The sequence below is a fragment of the Petromyzon marinus genome, chromosome 61 (assembly GCF_048934315.1).
Source record: "Petromyzon marinus isolate PM22_M1 ecotype Great Lakes invasive population chromosome 61, UKy_Petmar_22M1.pri1.0, whole genome shotgun sequence".
In the NCBI taxonomy this organism is placed as follows: domain Eukaryota; kingdom Metazoa; phylum Chordata; class Hyperoartia; order Petromyzontiformes; family Petromyzontidae; genus Petromyzon; species Petromyzon marinus.
The window spans coordinates 6,735,225-6,751,270 of NC_133727.1; positions in this window are offsets into that span (position 1 = coordinate 6,735,225).

Sequence of the window (16,046 nt, forward strand, 5' to 3'; positions counted from 1 at the left end):
CTGTCACGTAATAATATGCTACACAGTGGCAGTGGGGGTCGCAAAATGCCGATTTATTACTAATACACCCCAATGATCCGATCGAAATTAGGGATTTCCATCGGATCATTGGGGGGGGGGGGGGGGCACGTGCCACCCCACTGGCTCCGCCAGTGATTAGTCCCATGGGCTCTTGCGTTGCAGGTGAGGGTGTTAACGTATTCTCGCCACTGCGACACCCAATTATGCATACCCGGTCGTGTAACCATCTCAACGAGATAATGCGAACATACATTATGCATGCTAAATGCATTTAAATTTTGACTTAAAACTTTCGTCACTGCAGGAATTCATATTCTTTGGTTCTTTCGGTAAAGCCACGTAGAAAGAAATTAAAAATAAAAATAAATGAATTAAAAATAAAAGCAATAAAACCACGACGTTTCGATCGCAACACAAGCGGTCTTCATCAGGCGGAGAGAAAGGAAGGAGGCAAGCCTTCCAAATGCAACTGCCTATGAGGGCTTTGATCACTTTGAAACGTAGTCGTTTGTTTGTTTTATGTTTATTATTTTTAGCATTTTGAACATATCTCCGTGCCTTTACCGAAAGACCCAAAGAATTCGAGACCGTGAATTTTCTGAATAAAAGCAGGTGCCTCCTACAAACCCCGTCTCCGAATCACCGACACTCCGTACGTATGCATTACATACCTTAGTAACCCCCAAATACACCACACTCTCAAAAGCGAATGGATCCCACATGACTCAAGCGTGATCATACATAGCAACCAGTGGCACCCCCGGACGAGCGAAAACGGGTGAGGACCCATCCCTGAAAGATTTGATATGAGATTTAAAAGCGAGGATTTCCCTGGATAGCCAACAGGGGCCCTTCTGGACAAATACAAAACAAAATAGACAATGCCCAGAGTTGCACCGGCCATCCATCCAGCCACTGGCGCGTGAGGCTCCGTGGGGATTCTAGATTTGAAGCTTTCGTGACTGCAAGGATCCATACTCTTTGGTTCTATTCGGTAAAGTCACGTAGGTAAAAACAACAAAAATCACGACGTTTCGGCCACAACACAAGCGGCCTTCATCAGGTGAAGGGACCGGACTGTCTCGAAGACTGCGCTGGAGTGAAACAGAGCCAAGCTCAGACCGCGGCTTTTAAGCTGTGTGAGAGGGATTAAGGTGCCTTGACAAAGGAATTAGCATAAAAATTTGCATTTTAATAGGCGGACTTAGCATGATGAAAGGTAGGGAGGGGGTCGACCTGTGCAGGCTGGCGAGGTGGCACGGCAGCGTCCACATGCTGGTGGTGTGAAAAGGGGATTTTAAAGAAGCTGTGAAAGTTTGGGGTACCGCTACTTGGTACTTGGTACCCCAAACCAATACTCCGTGGGGATTGTTGGTCGCCAGGCATGAGGCTAGCGATGGTGCAGTGGGGAAGAGAAGCTCGGCTTATTAGCTAACACGCAGATGATCGTGTTTCATGGCTACAGCGTTAAATTATAGGGGTGGGGGAGGGGAGGTTTAAATCACTATTTTTTGCCAATGCTGCACGTGCTTTGAATTTCCACGACGCAAAACTCGGGGTTCACAAGCTTCCGTTCGACGTCGACGTTACGTAATGTAGTGCGAAGAAGGACGAATGTAACGGAGGTATAGTACATGATGGTCGGATTCATTACTTTTAAGGTTGTATGAAAAAATAATGTTTTTTTTATTTAATTTCTAACACGCCACCGCTGCACAGTATCCCGCTCGCTCTCATAGAGAGAGCACGGCTCAGAGGCAATGAGGAAGGAACCACAGACAGCCGACGCTAACGATTCTGCAAGCTCTGCAGTCCTCTAAGTAACAAGGTGTTCTCGGCCAATGAATGAGGGTCTTCACGTGGATAGGAAACCGGAGCAACCGAAGAAACCCCACCCAACAAGTGAGAGGTAACAGGTCCCTGCAGGGTGGGCTGGTAGGAACATTGGAATTTTGCGCAATTTCATTTTTACACCCCAACAGCACGAGATTTCACTTCGTTAAAGTATTGAAAGGGGACGGACGGACGGACACATTAATCTATTGCAGGCTGGTACACTCAGTTTACAACTTCGTTCCTACCAGTATAAACACTCCATCCCGTACAGGCAGGACAGGTGGAGTCCACGTTTGCTCTACACCGCCTTCTCGCATCGAGTCGGGGCTCTTGGCACCTCGGCAACCCAAGGGGGAAGGGAGGTTTCAGTTTCATTTATTAGGTACTAGCTGCAGTACCCGGCTTCGCACGGGTCTGTACGGAAGACAGAGCTCGAATGGACGACGTCATGCATGGACAGCGTTTATTAAGCTGTGTGGGCGGAGTTAAAAAAAAACATGCTGGTAACGTACAGACTCTTCACCCGAAGAAGGCTACTTGTGTTGTGGCCGAAACGTCGTGAGAATTTTTTTATTGTCTCATTTTGTCTAAATTGTTTTATTCCCATTCTACGTGGTGACTTTACCGAAAGAACCACGAAGATGAACTACTTACTTTGCTTCATCAAACCCCAATGTATTTATTAACATTATACTTTTCTTTGTACCGTTGAGAACCAAAGGAATGCAAGGCTGTAGTAAAGGTTAAGAACCGCTGCTTTAGTAGCCTTCATGCGGCTATGGCTTACGCCAAAGACGCCTTTCACCATTCAAGTGCTGCGTTTTTCGATTCCATTTCTCCTCCGTTTCCCTGCCAGTTTACAGTCCCACGAATGAATGCGTTCTATTGGCACAACGGCAAAACTAACTCGGGCTCCGTTTGTTCCGTCCTCATGGGACAGAGTGTTTCCCCCTCGCACGTGTGGGTTTTCTCTGGGTGCTCTGTTTCCTCCCACACGTAAGCTGCTCATTAATTGGCTGACAACACCTTCATATGCAGAGGACCGGAGAGCTTGGGCAATCTTCCGCTCGTCGGCTGTTCCCACTCGCGCCTTCCGAGTCATCCTCTCTCTACGAGAGCGGGGGGGGAGATACCGTGTGTGGCAGTGCGTTCCAAGTTGAAATCATTCTTAATTGCTCGTCTACCAAGGAAGCCACGCAAAGGCCAACGACTGTTTTTTTTTTCCTTCCCGGAGTGTCCCGCATTTTGTGTGTTGTTTTAATATCGAATGAATGCATTCTGTTGCTTGCGGTCTGATATAAATCAGCATTTCCATTGCTGATGGACAGGTAGGCGCTCACCAGTTTGAATGGACAACCAAAGCAAAACAGACTCATTCTATCCCACAGACACTGAGTTAATCCGCATCCCCACCCTCTGTACTCGCGACTCATAAGACCACAGCACACGCCTGCCCCGAACTAGATACTAACTCCCACCCCCCCCATCTCCCCGAAAAAAAACCTTACACAATTCCCCCCCCCCCCTACCGCAAAAAATAAAGATACTGACCCACAATCTCGCTGAACTATCAAATGCCTTTGGTGCAGAAAACCTCTGCGTTGTTGCGAAATTCGCCCTCGGCAAAAAATCTCATTCTGGAGTTACGAAATTTCCCCATTGAAACTTATCATCCGAAGAGATCAAATTCTTGCAACAGTCTCAACAAGAACATGTCCTGTAAGGAATACACGAGGACATATAGGGTGCGATTTTTGTGTGGGGAGGGGGGAGGGGGTCAGGGACTACCTCTGACTCTGTATTTTTTATCCCTGGGATTGCACTTTTAGTACTCATCCCGGCAAGGGATGACAACACTGGAATGTCAGGACACTACCCCTCAAACGGGGAAGAAGAGCAAAAGTGACGTGCATTTCGAATCTCTGTGGAATAAGCGCAACGAGGTGGCTTGGTTCGGGTCAGCCCCGCTTTGAGAATTGTACCTCGTGGTGTAAAGTAGTGGTCGGAAGAATGATGAGCATCAGGCAGGAGTAGGGACAGTCATTAGCAACAGGATAGCGAAGTTCGTGACCAAGTTTGTACCCAAATAATAATAATAATCCAGCACTGTAGAGGCGAGGGTTTGTGTATCGAACAAATGCTGTGCAACTCCCTTCACCGAGGTGTCAAGGTGTCATAACCCTGGCTTGCCAGAAGGCATATACTAAATGCCTCTGTTGATTTTTAAACTTTGACTTTAACACAGCTATTTCTGTCACAAGCTAATCCCTCGGCTATTCAATGCTAAATTCTCCTGCTCTGATATGTAAACTCCTTTGTCAAGGCTCTTCACGCTTCTCACCGAGCTTAAAAAACGCTATGGTTTACTTTATAATAGTTGGTAATTGGAGGCCTTTAGCGTCCATATACTAAATGCTTCTGTGGATATGTAAACTTTGACTTTAACACAGTTATTTCTGTCACAAGCTAATCCCTCAGTTTTTTCAATGCTAAATTCTCCTGGTTTGATATGTGAACTCCTTTTTCAAGGCTCGCCGCGCCTCTCACCGAGCTTAAAAAGACGCTGCGAATCTTAGCAGCATTAATTGAAGCTCTGTCGTCCCGACAGTTCTGTTCTTTCACCTGAAGAAGGCTGCTTGTGTTGTGGCCGAAACGTCGTGATAATTTTATTGTCTTATTTTATTTTATTATTTTATTCTCATTCTACGTGACTTTACCGAAAGAACCAAAGAAAATGTGGACTCCGTTTGTTCCGTCTTCATGGGATAGAGTGTTGCCCCCTCGCACGTGTGGGTTTTCTCTGGCTGCTCTGTTTCCTCCCACATTTAAGCTGCTCGTCAATCGGCTGGCAACACCTTCATATGCAGAGGACCGGAGAGCTTGGGCAATCGTTGGCGTCGGCTCATCACACGGCTGCTGCTTCTGCCTTTCCGCTCGTCCGCGGTTCCCACTCGTACCTCCGAGTCATCCTCTATCTACGAGAGCGGGGGGAGATATCGCGTGTGGCAGTGCGTTCCAAGTTGAAATTATTAATTAGTCGTTTGCTCAGCAAGCCACACAAAAGGCCAGCGACTCTTTATTTTCCGGAGTGTCCTGCATTGTGTGTGTTTTAATATTGAAATGTTCCGAGCGGATTATTCTATTCAGGCCACGGTTGGAGACATTGCGAAGTGTCGATCGTGGAAGCTTAAGAGCCCATTGGGACAGCAGAGGAAGATATCAAAGATACATTCTACAATAGTCTCACACGTACGTGTTGAGCATGGAATGTTTGAGTTTACTTTTATTTGTTACACGGATGGTCCCGTTAATGTTGAACTTCTTACGCACCCCACGGAGCCAACGGCGCCAATCGGAGGCACGGGTGGAAGGACAACAAACTAAACACAAAAAATAGTTCTAAAGAAATGCGTTTTCAATCTAGATTTGAAAGTGCATGGCTTCAGTCTCTTCCTGATATCGGAAGGAAGAGCGTTCCAGACGGCCACAGAAGCACACTTGCCCTAAGCCAATGTCCCGGCTATTTTACACGGGAGATCCGCAGTGCGCGAACACAGCAGTAACACAAACAGAAGGCAAGGAACAAACGAGGCTTTGAACGACCAAAAACGAAACATGCACGCGAACCGGAAGAAAAAAAGGTATGAACGTGAGAGCAGGAGAAGAAGCCAGGTCTGATTATTTTAAATCATCGATCGCTGTATCAATGATCGGTTTGATTTCTCTAATCGATGGAGGACACGGAAATGGATGTAAAAGGGGGTATCTCACCGCTGCGTCCCATTGGAGGAAAATCGATGGGAGGAACTCTTCGACGTCACCCGCATCATTAATCGCGTCCCGGTGGGCGTGGCTTGCAAGGGGGTTTCCTGCCTTCAGGAGGCAGGGATGTTATTCTTGGTGGCTGCGATTTTTAAATGTGCCCGAGGAATCGAAAACAAAAAGAGTCCTTGGTTCAAATGTGTCATTGATTTAAATGAACGATCACCCCCCATCTCCATTGATTAGTCACGTTCATAGTTATCATCTCTTCTGGATTTATTGAACCCCTTATCTCGAGGTCCTTTACAATAATTGTAAAATGTTGTATATGAGATTAAAGTGGTTGAGATAAAGAGTGGGGTTTTTTTTAAGTGGTGGTGTAGTTGTGGTGACAGGAGAACAGGCGGGAGTGGTTAAGGAGTTGCTGGGGTAGGGGTAGTGATAGGGGTAGTGATAGGAGTTGGGGTAGTGGTAGGGGTTGGGGTAGTTATAGGGGTTGGGGTAGTGATAGGGGTAGGGTAGTGATAGGGGATGAGGTAGTGATAGGGGTAGTGATAGGGGTTGGGGTAGTGATAGGGGTAGTGATAGGGGTTGGGGTAGTGATAGGGGTAGGGGTAGTGATAGGGGTAGGGGTAGTCATAGGGGCTGGGGTAGTGATAGGGGTTGGGGTAGTGATAGGGGTTTGGGTGGTGATAGGGGTTGGGGAAGTGATAGGGGTAGTGATAGGGGTAGTGATAGGGGTTGGGGTAGTGATAGGGGTTGGGGTAGTTATAGGGGTAGGGGTAGTGATAGGGGTAGTGATAGGGGTTGGGGTAGTGATAGGGGTTGGGGTAGTGATAGGGATAGGGGTAGTGATAGGGGTAGGGGTAGTGATAGGGGTAGTGATAGGGGTTGGGGTAGTGATAGGGGTTGGGGTAGTGATAGGGGTAGGGGTAGTGATAGGGGTTAGGGTAGTGATAGGGGTAGGGGTAGTGATAGGGGTTGGGGTAGTGATAGGGGTTGGGGTAGTGATAGGGGTAGGGGTAGTGATAGGGGTTAGGGTAGTGATAGGGGTAGGGGTAGTGATAGGGGTTGGGGTAGTGATAGGGGTTTGGGTAGTTCTAGGGGCAGTGATAGGGATAGGCCTGGCCGTAAATGGCGGGGGGGGGGGGGTGGAGCTAGTGCAGGGAGTAGCAGTCGCAGGATGATAGTGATGATGAAAGCTGGCTTGAGTGAAGAGATGATTGTTTAACGTGCAGCGGGAGCGAGACTGGGTGCAGGGCGAGGGAGGCACGGGTTGTGACCGTAGAGACCGGGACGAGGTGCAGAGTTGTGAACGAACGAGTTGAAGCGAGATGAGGTGGAGCAAAACGACGGACGTATTTTTAGACGAGGGGTGAGAATCTTGATTTGAAGCTTTCGTGGCTGCAGGAATCCACACTCTTTGGTTCTCTCGGTAAAGTTCACGTGGGTAGAATAATAATAATAGATACACGACGTTTCGATAGCAACACAAGCCATCGTCCTCAGGTGAAACAATGCAGCAGGGGAACTGCTGAGGCTCGAGGAAATGTGAGTCGGGGTGAGAATTTGAAACATAAAGCCATCGTAGTGGACACGGAGATCAGCGGAGTTGGGAAAGTCGAGCAGAGGCGTGTGGAATTGTGGGGGGTTAAGTGGAGAGGGGGGGGGGTTAATAAGTAATATTTAAAAATACTTTTTTTTTAAACACGCTTTAATGAAATGTACCGTACGAGTAATGTAAGAACTCCACGACTCCAGGAAGTGGCCCCGAAGCTTTGCCATAACGTAAGGGGTTCCGTGGTGATTTACAGCCAACGTCAGTTGAGCGTGGACAATTAGACCCAAGCCGAAACATCTAACATATAAAAAATAATGTAATATATATTTATTTTTTATGATATAATATAGTAATTGTCATCAGTATGACATAAGTACACCGAGTTTGCAGTCGATACGAAATTGGAAAGTGGGTTAAAACTGAGTTACAAGAATTGAGGATACAACGACAGACGGAGTGAGTTTATCAAAATCGTGTAGAGGAATGTTTTAAAATATGTTTTTTTATATTTTTTATGGAATACATAATAAAAGCGTGTAATAATAATAATAAAATGATCCGGGCTGAGGCGTTTTGCACAAGGCCGTAATTATAATATATTGGGAGGGACACATCCCCCCCCCAATAATCAAATATGCTCAAAATGTCCCCCCCATATATTGATAGAAAAAAATAAAATTGCTATGCTATGGAAATAAAAACAACAATTTTGCTAAACCTTGGTCACAATATCTGGATTTGTCTTCATATAAATCAATGCATCGATTTCTGTTCACATGATTGTGGTTATGGTTGTAATGTATTAATCCCTAATCTCTGCCATTACATACAATGAAACAAGAAATGGTAAAAAAAAGTAAAAACAGAGCAATGTGATACAATACCACTCTTAGACATTATTGTAAAAAAAAAATATAAAAAGTCCATCCCATGTGTTAGGCAGGAAATTAGTTTTCAAATTTTGATATTTTTCTGGGTTGGGACCCCCAGACACCCTGGAAGATTTGGACCCCCCCCCCCCGCCCCCAATGTTGACTCCATGGCTACGGCCTTGGTTTTGCGTGAGTGTGTGTCGTTATTGTTGGAGAGGAGTGAAAGCGTGGGCCAGAAGGCCGAGGAGCAGAGGAGTTGCAATCGTCAATGATGAGTGAAAATGAGGGAGTGAACCGGTAGGCTATGCTATGCAGCAGCAACAGCAGCGCGGGACGAGTTGGCTGCAGGATTCACACAAAGTCTTGGCACGAGGGCTGGAATTGTTTTCGTGTAATTCATCAGACCAGCATCTTTCTCCTGTATGAAAATTTGACATTAGCTTTTACTCTTTCTGGCAATACAAACGGGTGTCATAAGATGTTCAAACACCAACGGGGATGCCTGTTGCAAGGAATCGAATCCGCATTAACCAACACACAGTACCTGTGGTGAACATGTGAACTAACGTGCTCTGCCATTGGAACCCCCTTTGCCAGTAACAAAATATGATAATTGTTTTTTTACCCTTTTATCTGGCAACTGTCCTTGAAATTGATTGGTCCACACCCGAGACAGCTTTCCTTAGAGCCTAGTCTCACATGGTGTTGGACCAGATGACGCTCTGATCATTGTAATGTGTACATCAGAGAGGGACAGCCTAATCTCACCAAAGTCAGACCAGAGAACGCCCTAAGGCGAACGGGGCAAAGGGGCTGTCCATAAATGATGCCACGCGATTTTAGGCGATTTTTTGACCCCCCCCCCTTCGTCACACGGCGTCACAAAAAGTTAGACCCCCCCCTCAAATATGACGTCACAAAGCCCTACCCCCCCCCCCAAAAAAAACACATGCTTCAAATCGCTTTAAACTATTGTCATTGCAGTGCGTATGTAATGTGGCGCTGCACTCTGATGTTGTAGGAGAAAACACTTATTAAGAAGTCTATTTAATTACGTAGAACGTGTTGTCTATATTTAAAGTTGCACATTTTGATGTGACGTCACATTTCTCAACCCCCCCCCCCCTCGTCACACATCGTCACAAATGTCTGACCCCCCCCCCCCTAGGTGCGTGACGTCATTTATGGACGGCCCCAAGGACAATGCACGTGTCAGAGCATTCATAGCTCGGAGCGAGCGGCTCTATCACGGGGACTTTTTTTTCCCCAGCATCAAAGTGTTTGGGGCTCATGCCGAGTGGTGGAAGCCCCTCCGGATTCAAAGTTAATTTTCTGTACCCATCTGGTAGAACAAGCTGTTTCTCATTCCCTTCTGGTGCCGGAGTAATATTGTTCACGAAAGTAATTTCGTCAATATTGCAAAAATTTTTTTTTTTAAGGGATGGAGGTGGCTCAGTTTGGCTTGAACAACAGATGTTGAATTTTTTTTTTAATAAATCCTCAGCTCCTACGTTGCATCATCACGTGCACCTGATCTCTAAATGCACAACGAGACAACTCCACAACTTTATACTTGCAATCGTATCACCAGGTGCAACTTCTAGGCCACGCACGCTGCGGAGTTGACGCTTGTCCTTTTGCCGTTGTGCAATAAACATTCTAATTTTTAAAAAAAAAAATTGTATCAATACTAATCCTCGGGTGGATTGCTATGGATGTCTGCCGCAAGCTGTCCACCACTTCACTGCTCGCCAATCCTTAACCTCGACATTTTAATGCGGCCGCAAGTTCAACTTCAATACCGCTGCAATTTCAACTCTTCATACAACTGCAATGTCATCTCGCCGCGCATTCGCTGCGGCACAGATTCGGAGGTGGCTCTCGAGGTTGCCACACCGTGGCTTGCCAGGAGAAGGCGATACAGCAAGAATGTGGGCCCCCACCTGTGCCCCCGTATGCCCCCTCGAACGAATGGGCTTTCTGCGGATGCTCCAGGTTTCTTCCCACTAATTCGCCGAGAATACTTTCGCGCAGAGAGGACCGCAGAACACTGGCGGGTGGGGGAATTAGGCGCTGTCTCACCACGTGGCACCTCCGAGCCGTTCTCAGAGAAGTACTTGGCTGCGCGGCAATACATGTCCACGTGACAATGAGCCACTTTGTTGAGCTGTCATTCGTGGCCAGGTCGCTTCTGCAAAAAAAGAGCTTGTATATAGCTCAGTGGGCCTTACCTGGTCAAATAAAAATAGTCGATTGTATAATTAAATCGTTTTTTGTCACGTGCATGTCGCGACGTTATTTCCCCCCCCCCCCCCCCCCGTGAAGCATCCGGAGATGTGGTTGGATTTAGCCACCGTCACATCGGTGGCGGAGGGTTAAACGCCAAGACTTCTGGCGTAAAGTTATCTCGTGACCGTAAAATTAAGAAACGGTTTCGTTTCCTCGCTCCCTTTGTGAATCTTCGGCGACGGCTGCGCGCCGCCGAAGCTTCACGAGCTGCTCATTTTTTTTTGTCAACCTCGAATACTTGAAAGCTTATAACAACCGCTCTGCCAGCTGCTTTCAGCGGAGATTTGCCTACGGCTCGTGCCAACCGAGCAACGCGAATTCGTGCCCCACCCACCCCCCCAACGTTTCATTGGGGCCCGATCCACCACCTACGGCCGAGTCGGTGGCGATTAAAATTTGCGCGGATTTTTTTTTTTTTGGCACGCCATTATTAAATCGCGAGTTCTCTCCCTTTCTTCGTTAGTCGGATTTTCAGCGGCCGTCGGAATACTGCCAATTTTGTAGCCTGCCTGTGTGGTTTTATTTTTTTGGCGATGCGCAACGAATTCCATCCGGCTATGGGGAAGCTTTCCCACGCGCCATGAACATTCTTGCTTAATAAATAGATACAGTACTAGCTTTTGTGCCCGTCCAAGGACGGGTGTACATTGCAGTAAATCTGAAATATCCAGCTCATGATTTATTAATGAGGGGGGGGGGGTTGCCCCATGTGGAGTGACGTCACGCGGGGGGGGTTGGGCCTCAAGTGGAGTGACGTCACACGCGGGACACACATTCTTGGCTTATTATAGGAGTAATTTTTCATTGCCATTAATGAAAGCTCCATCACACATTTGGTTTTGGGCAAACATCCGCGCGCGAGCGAGCGCATGCTCGCACACACGAACTGTTTGTGCGTACGGGTAAAACCGACATCGTCAAGGAGCGCTTCTGCGGCCGTCTGGAACGCGCTTCTGCGGCCGTCTGGAATGCGCTTCTGCGGCCGTCTGGAACGCCCTTTCCGATGTTAGGAAGCCCCTAGAGAGATGCACTTTCAAATCAGCTACATTGACAAACTAATTTCCTTACAACTGCTTTTTGTGTTCAGTTTGTGTTCCTTAACCCGCACCTCCGATTAGCGCTGTCGCCCACATACGGTGCGACAGAAGTTCAACATACATATGTGGAGGAGTAGTGGGATGACGTCATGTCATCTGTAGAGTTCGATGACGTGATGATGTCATGTCATCGAGTCGGCGGGGTACTTAGGGGGGAACCCTGGGACGAGGGCGGGGGTCGCCGTAGGGGAGCGAGAGAGCGGGGAACGAGAGCCCGCGTGGTCAACATCCCAGCCGCCGCCGAAGAAGGGCCAGAGATGTAGAGGTCTCACCTCGTCGCCGGGCGGTGATGGGTGAGTCCCCGCTCGGGGCCAGACGAGGTGATAAGACGTAAGGGAAGCCGTACCGGGGCTGAGATAACCGAGGGATGTCCACGGCTGTAAGCGTCGAGCGTAGAGAGTGGAAACAAGAGTGTGTAAGAGTGTGTAACAGTTGTGAATAAACGGCAAAGCAGCCCTATGTAAAAATCCTCGAATCCTGGGTGTCAAGAGTTACCACACAACACACACGTACTCTTTGTTTTTTTCGGTAAAGTCACGTAGAAATAATAAAATAAAAAATATATACAATAGCATACGACGTTTCGATTGCAACACAAGCAATCGTCATCATCAGGTACAGAAGAGCTAAATTTAAGAGAGCGAGATGGAGGAAACACATAACCGAAAGATATATATACACAGACCTTAAGTAAAGGGAATCGACACAGACACACCTGTGGACACAGAGAGAGAGAGAGACGGAGCACACCAAATCAAACAGGGATTTTACCGAAAAAAACAAAGAGTAATTCCTGCAGTCACGAAAGCACCTAATCAAGTTCGAACACGCACATAACAGCGAGTTCATAGTGTCCCGACGCATAATGCATACACAGCTCCCTGGCCAGGCGCGGTGATGCTGCTGCACGTCTGTGATGCAGCACTGTGGGGGGCTAACGAGAGTTGATGGATCACCGGGTAACCACCAAAAAGTCGCAAAAATTCCCTTCCCGTGGGTGTCGAGGTGCCATACCCCTGGCTCGCCACGAGACGGCGATGCAGTAAAAAGTGTGGCCTGCACCTGTTACGGTCTGTGTGTGGGGCCGTCCATAAATTACGTCACGCGCCTAGGGTGGGGGGGGGGAGTCAGACATTTGTGACGATGTGTGACGAGAGGGTGGGGGGGGGGTTGTTTGAGAAATGTGACGTCACATCAAAATGCACAACTTTAAATAAATATAGAATTCACATTCTTAGTTTTTTCGGTAAAGTCACGTTGAAGAGAAACAACAAAATAACAAAATATATATTGTTTTATATATATTTTGTTATTTTGTTGTTTCTCTTCAACGTGACTTTACCGAAAAAACTAAGAATATGAATTACTGCAGTCACGAAAGCTTTAAATCAAAAATATAGAATTGTTATAACTACACTCCTACAACATCAGAGTGCAGCGCCACATTAAATACGCACTACAATGACAATAGTTTAAAGCGATTTGAAGCATGTTTTTTTTCAAAATGGAAATGATTTTGGGGGGGGGGGCAGATCTTTGTGACGTCATATTTGAGGGGGGGCTGACGTCATTCATGTACGTCCCCTGTGGGATAGAGAAGGGGTCGATAATGAAAACAAAATAAATTCCTTTAAAATTTTTTTTTTTAAACAACGCTTTTATTAACAACCTCGTTTAACTCACGGTCGAGAAGTACGTCGATGATGCGGCGCCTGCTCCCACATCAACGCTTACTTGAATTCATTGATTACTTTATAAATTAATCTTCAACGTGCAACTTCTGTTTGTGTGGAGTGAGGGTGCCCGTAACTCGTTGACACGTGGCGCCCGGGACGATACGTGACGCCCGCTTCTTGGGCGAGGCGATTGGAGAGTTTAGGGACCGCGGCGTTTTTGACCTACACAAATTTATATATAAATATTAAGGCGTCCATACAAAATGTTAAATTGCTTTAATGTAACGAATTAATGTATTAATTTTGATATGGGCATGCATTGTCACCGGATCTGAGCAAGTGTGCAAAATGTGGAATTGATTGGACAACGGGAAGTGGACTAACTTTCGATTACAAGATTTGACCACGACAAACATAGGAATCAAGTTAAGTAAAACCGTTGAATGAAAGCCATCTTATCGGAATTCGGTAAAAAAATATATAAAAAATAAACCACTCGGTTTTTCAAGAGCCGGAGTGCGTGTCAATACGAGACGTCCGTCGTGTGCAACTTTTTTCGTGACTTTCCTGTCCGAAGGCTGTAAATGTTTTGTGAGGGGCACCGCAGGCGCTCCCGAACAACCCCCCAGTAACTGCTCACATGACATTGACTTTTCCAAGACAGAGATTCTTTGTAAGCCATCTGGCTACCATGAGAGATTCGTCCATGAGGCTATCCACATATACAAGCACAGAGACAATTTCAACCGAGAAGATGGATTCTGGCTTAGCAATCATTGGAAAGATTTGATAAACCATTTCAGGTCTTAATTGATTGTTCACGCTTACAGTGGCTTTCAGACAGCATACATTACAAAATTTTCGTCTCCCCCCTCCTCTTTTCAGAACATAGATGGACTAGTCCTTCTAAATAAACTGCCAAATCGCTGCGCGTGGCGCTAACGTTTTTTTATAAATAAATAAATACACCGTTTAAAAATACATAAATTTATGCGAACCGACACACCTGATGACGACCGTTTGTGTTATGGTCGAAACGTCGTGAGAATTTTTATTGTTTTATATATATTTTATTATTTTATTGTTTCCCTTCAATGTGACTTTACCGAAAGAACTAAGGATATAACCCCCCAGTAATAAAATAATGCCTTAACCCGTCACAGTAATTTTTTGAACCCATCTACGTGAATTTACGCAAAGACCCAACTAATATGAATTCCTGCAGTCACGAAAGCTTCAAGTCAAGTAAATTTGAAGTTTGCGCGTGTCTCTCTCCGCGTTGTCGCGTGGATTTTTCTCCGGGGTCCTCCGGTTTCCCCCTCCACATTTAGAAACGTGCCTTTAGAGGAAGCATATAGTAATGTTTTACCCTTTTAACTGGCACAAAAACTGACACCTTTATTCAAGGCATCATGTTTGCAATAACCACAACACAAGCAGTCAAAATGCAAACAAAAGAGACAACTCTGATAATAATATTGGCACTGTCCTTGAATTTGATTGGTCCACACCCGAGGCGGCTTTTCTTAGAGCCTAGTCTCCACTGGTGTTGGACCAGATGACGTACACGTACACGTGTTTTGAACTTCGTTCGCACCGTACGCAGCCAACCGCGCTAATCGGCGGTGCGCTGGCGCTGAGAGTGTCCACCTGAACGATCGACGCCAACGACGCCTATAGTGGACAATCCACGCGGACGCTTATCCACATCTGGTCAACGGGACGGTCACAGTCGAATTGACCGGCTCTCTCTCTCTCTCTCGTTTATTTTAGTTATCTATATGCATAAAAAAGGGAAATTTGTGAATGTGTCTGTTCGAAATGTTTAGCATACTTCCCGACATGCAACAAACTTGAAATTTGGCATGTGGGTAGCCTCCAGACTGTACACAACGTAAGAAGTATAAAAATACACTATTGTAATTTGGGGGGGGGGGGGGGGGAGGCGCAATAATGGATATATTTTGCACGGCAAGTGAGCGTTGACGTCACATCTGTGATGTCACCAGCATGCGGCAGCGTCACGCAGTGTGCCTGCTGACGTCACGCATCCCCCCCCACCCTCCGCATAGATCGTGCATTAATCCAAGACAAGATTCCAAGTCTCAGGCGAAGCCGGGTGGTAAACCTAGTAGTAATCATAATAATAATAGGATACTTATCGCTACCCCCCACCCCCCCATGGCAAATGTTTTGTCCGCCAGACAGTGCTTCACGTGTTACGCTGCTGCAAAGCGGTAGCGATATTTGGCTGCTATAAATTTCCACATGATGATGATGAGCCACTTCGGCGAGCTACCATTTGTGGCAAGCTCGCTTCTAAAAGGAGCTCGATAGCTCGGTGGGCCTTGCCTGGTAAAATTATGAATAGTTCATAGTTCTACTTGAGAAATTAGGAATTATTTTTGTATCACCGTGTACGTGTAGGTTTTTTTCCCCCGATTTCACACGCTCCTGGCACAATTCACACCCATTTTTGCAACGCTAAGCGGCGGTTCGTTTGAAAACAATCGCCGTACAAATTTATAAATGTAACACAGCTATCTGTGCACAGTTCATGAGGAGTTGCAGAATGTGAGCAATGTTGTCAAATTCAACGGAGGACATCCGAGTTACGGTAATGAATCCAGACAAAAAAAGCTACGTTCCTGTGACACAAACAAAATCGGAATGCGTACACGAAATTTATTTACCACAGACATTCGCCACAATCGTGAGAATCATAACCCTTAAACCAGATTCCCGTGAAAAAAAAAAAGATTGTTGCCAGACGCAAAATAACCTTGATATATACTCATGGTATAGCCGCTCACCCAGATCTACAAATGCTTTGATAGTGCGTTGGCATTGCACTGTTCACCTTTTGGCGTTCTCTGGTCTGACACTAGTGGTGAGACTGGGCCATAAAGAAGGCAGTCTCTGGTGTAGGCCA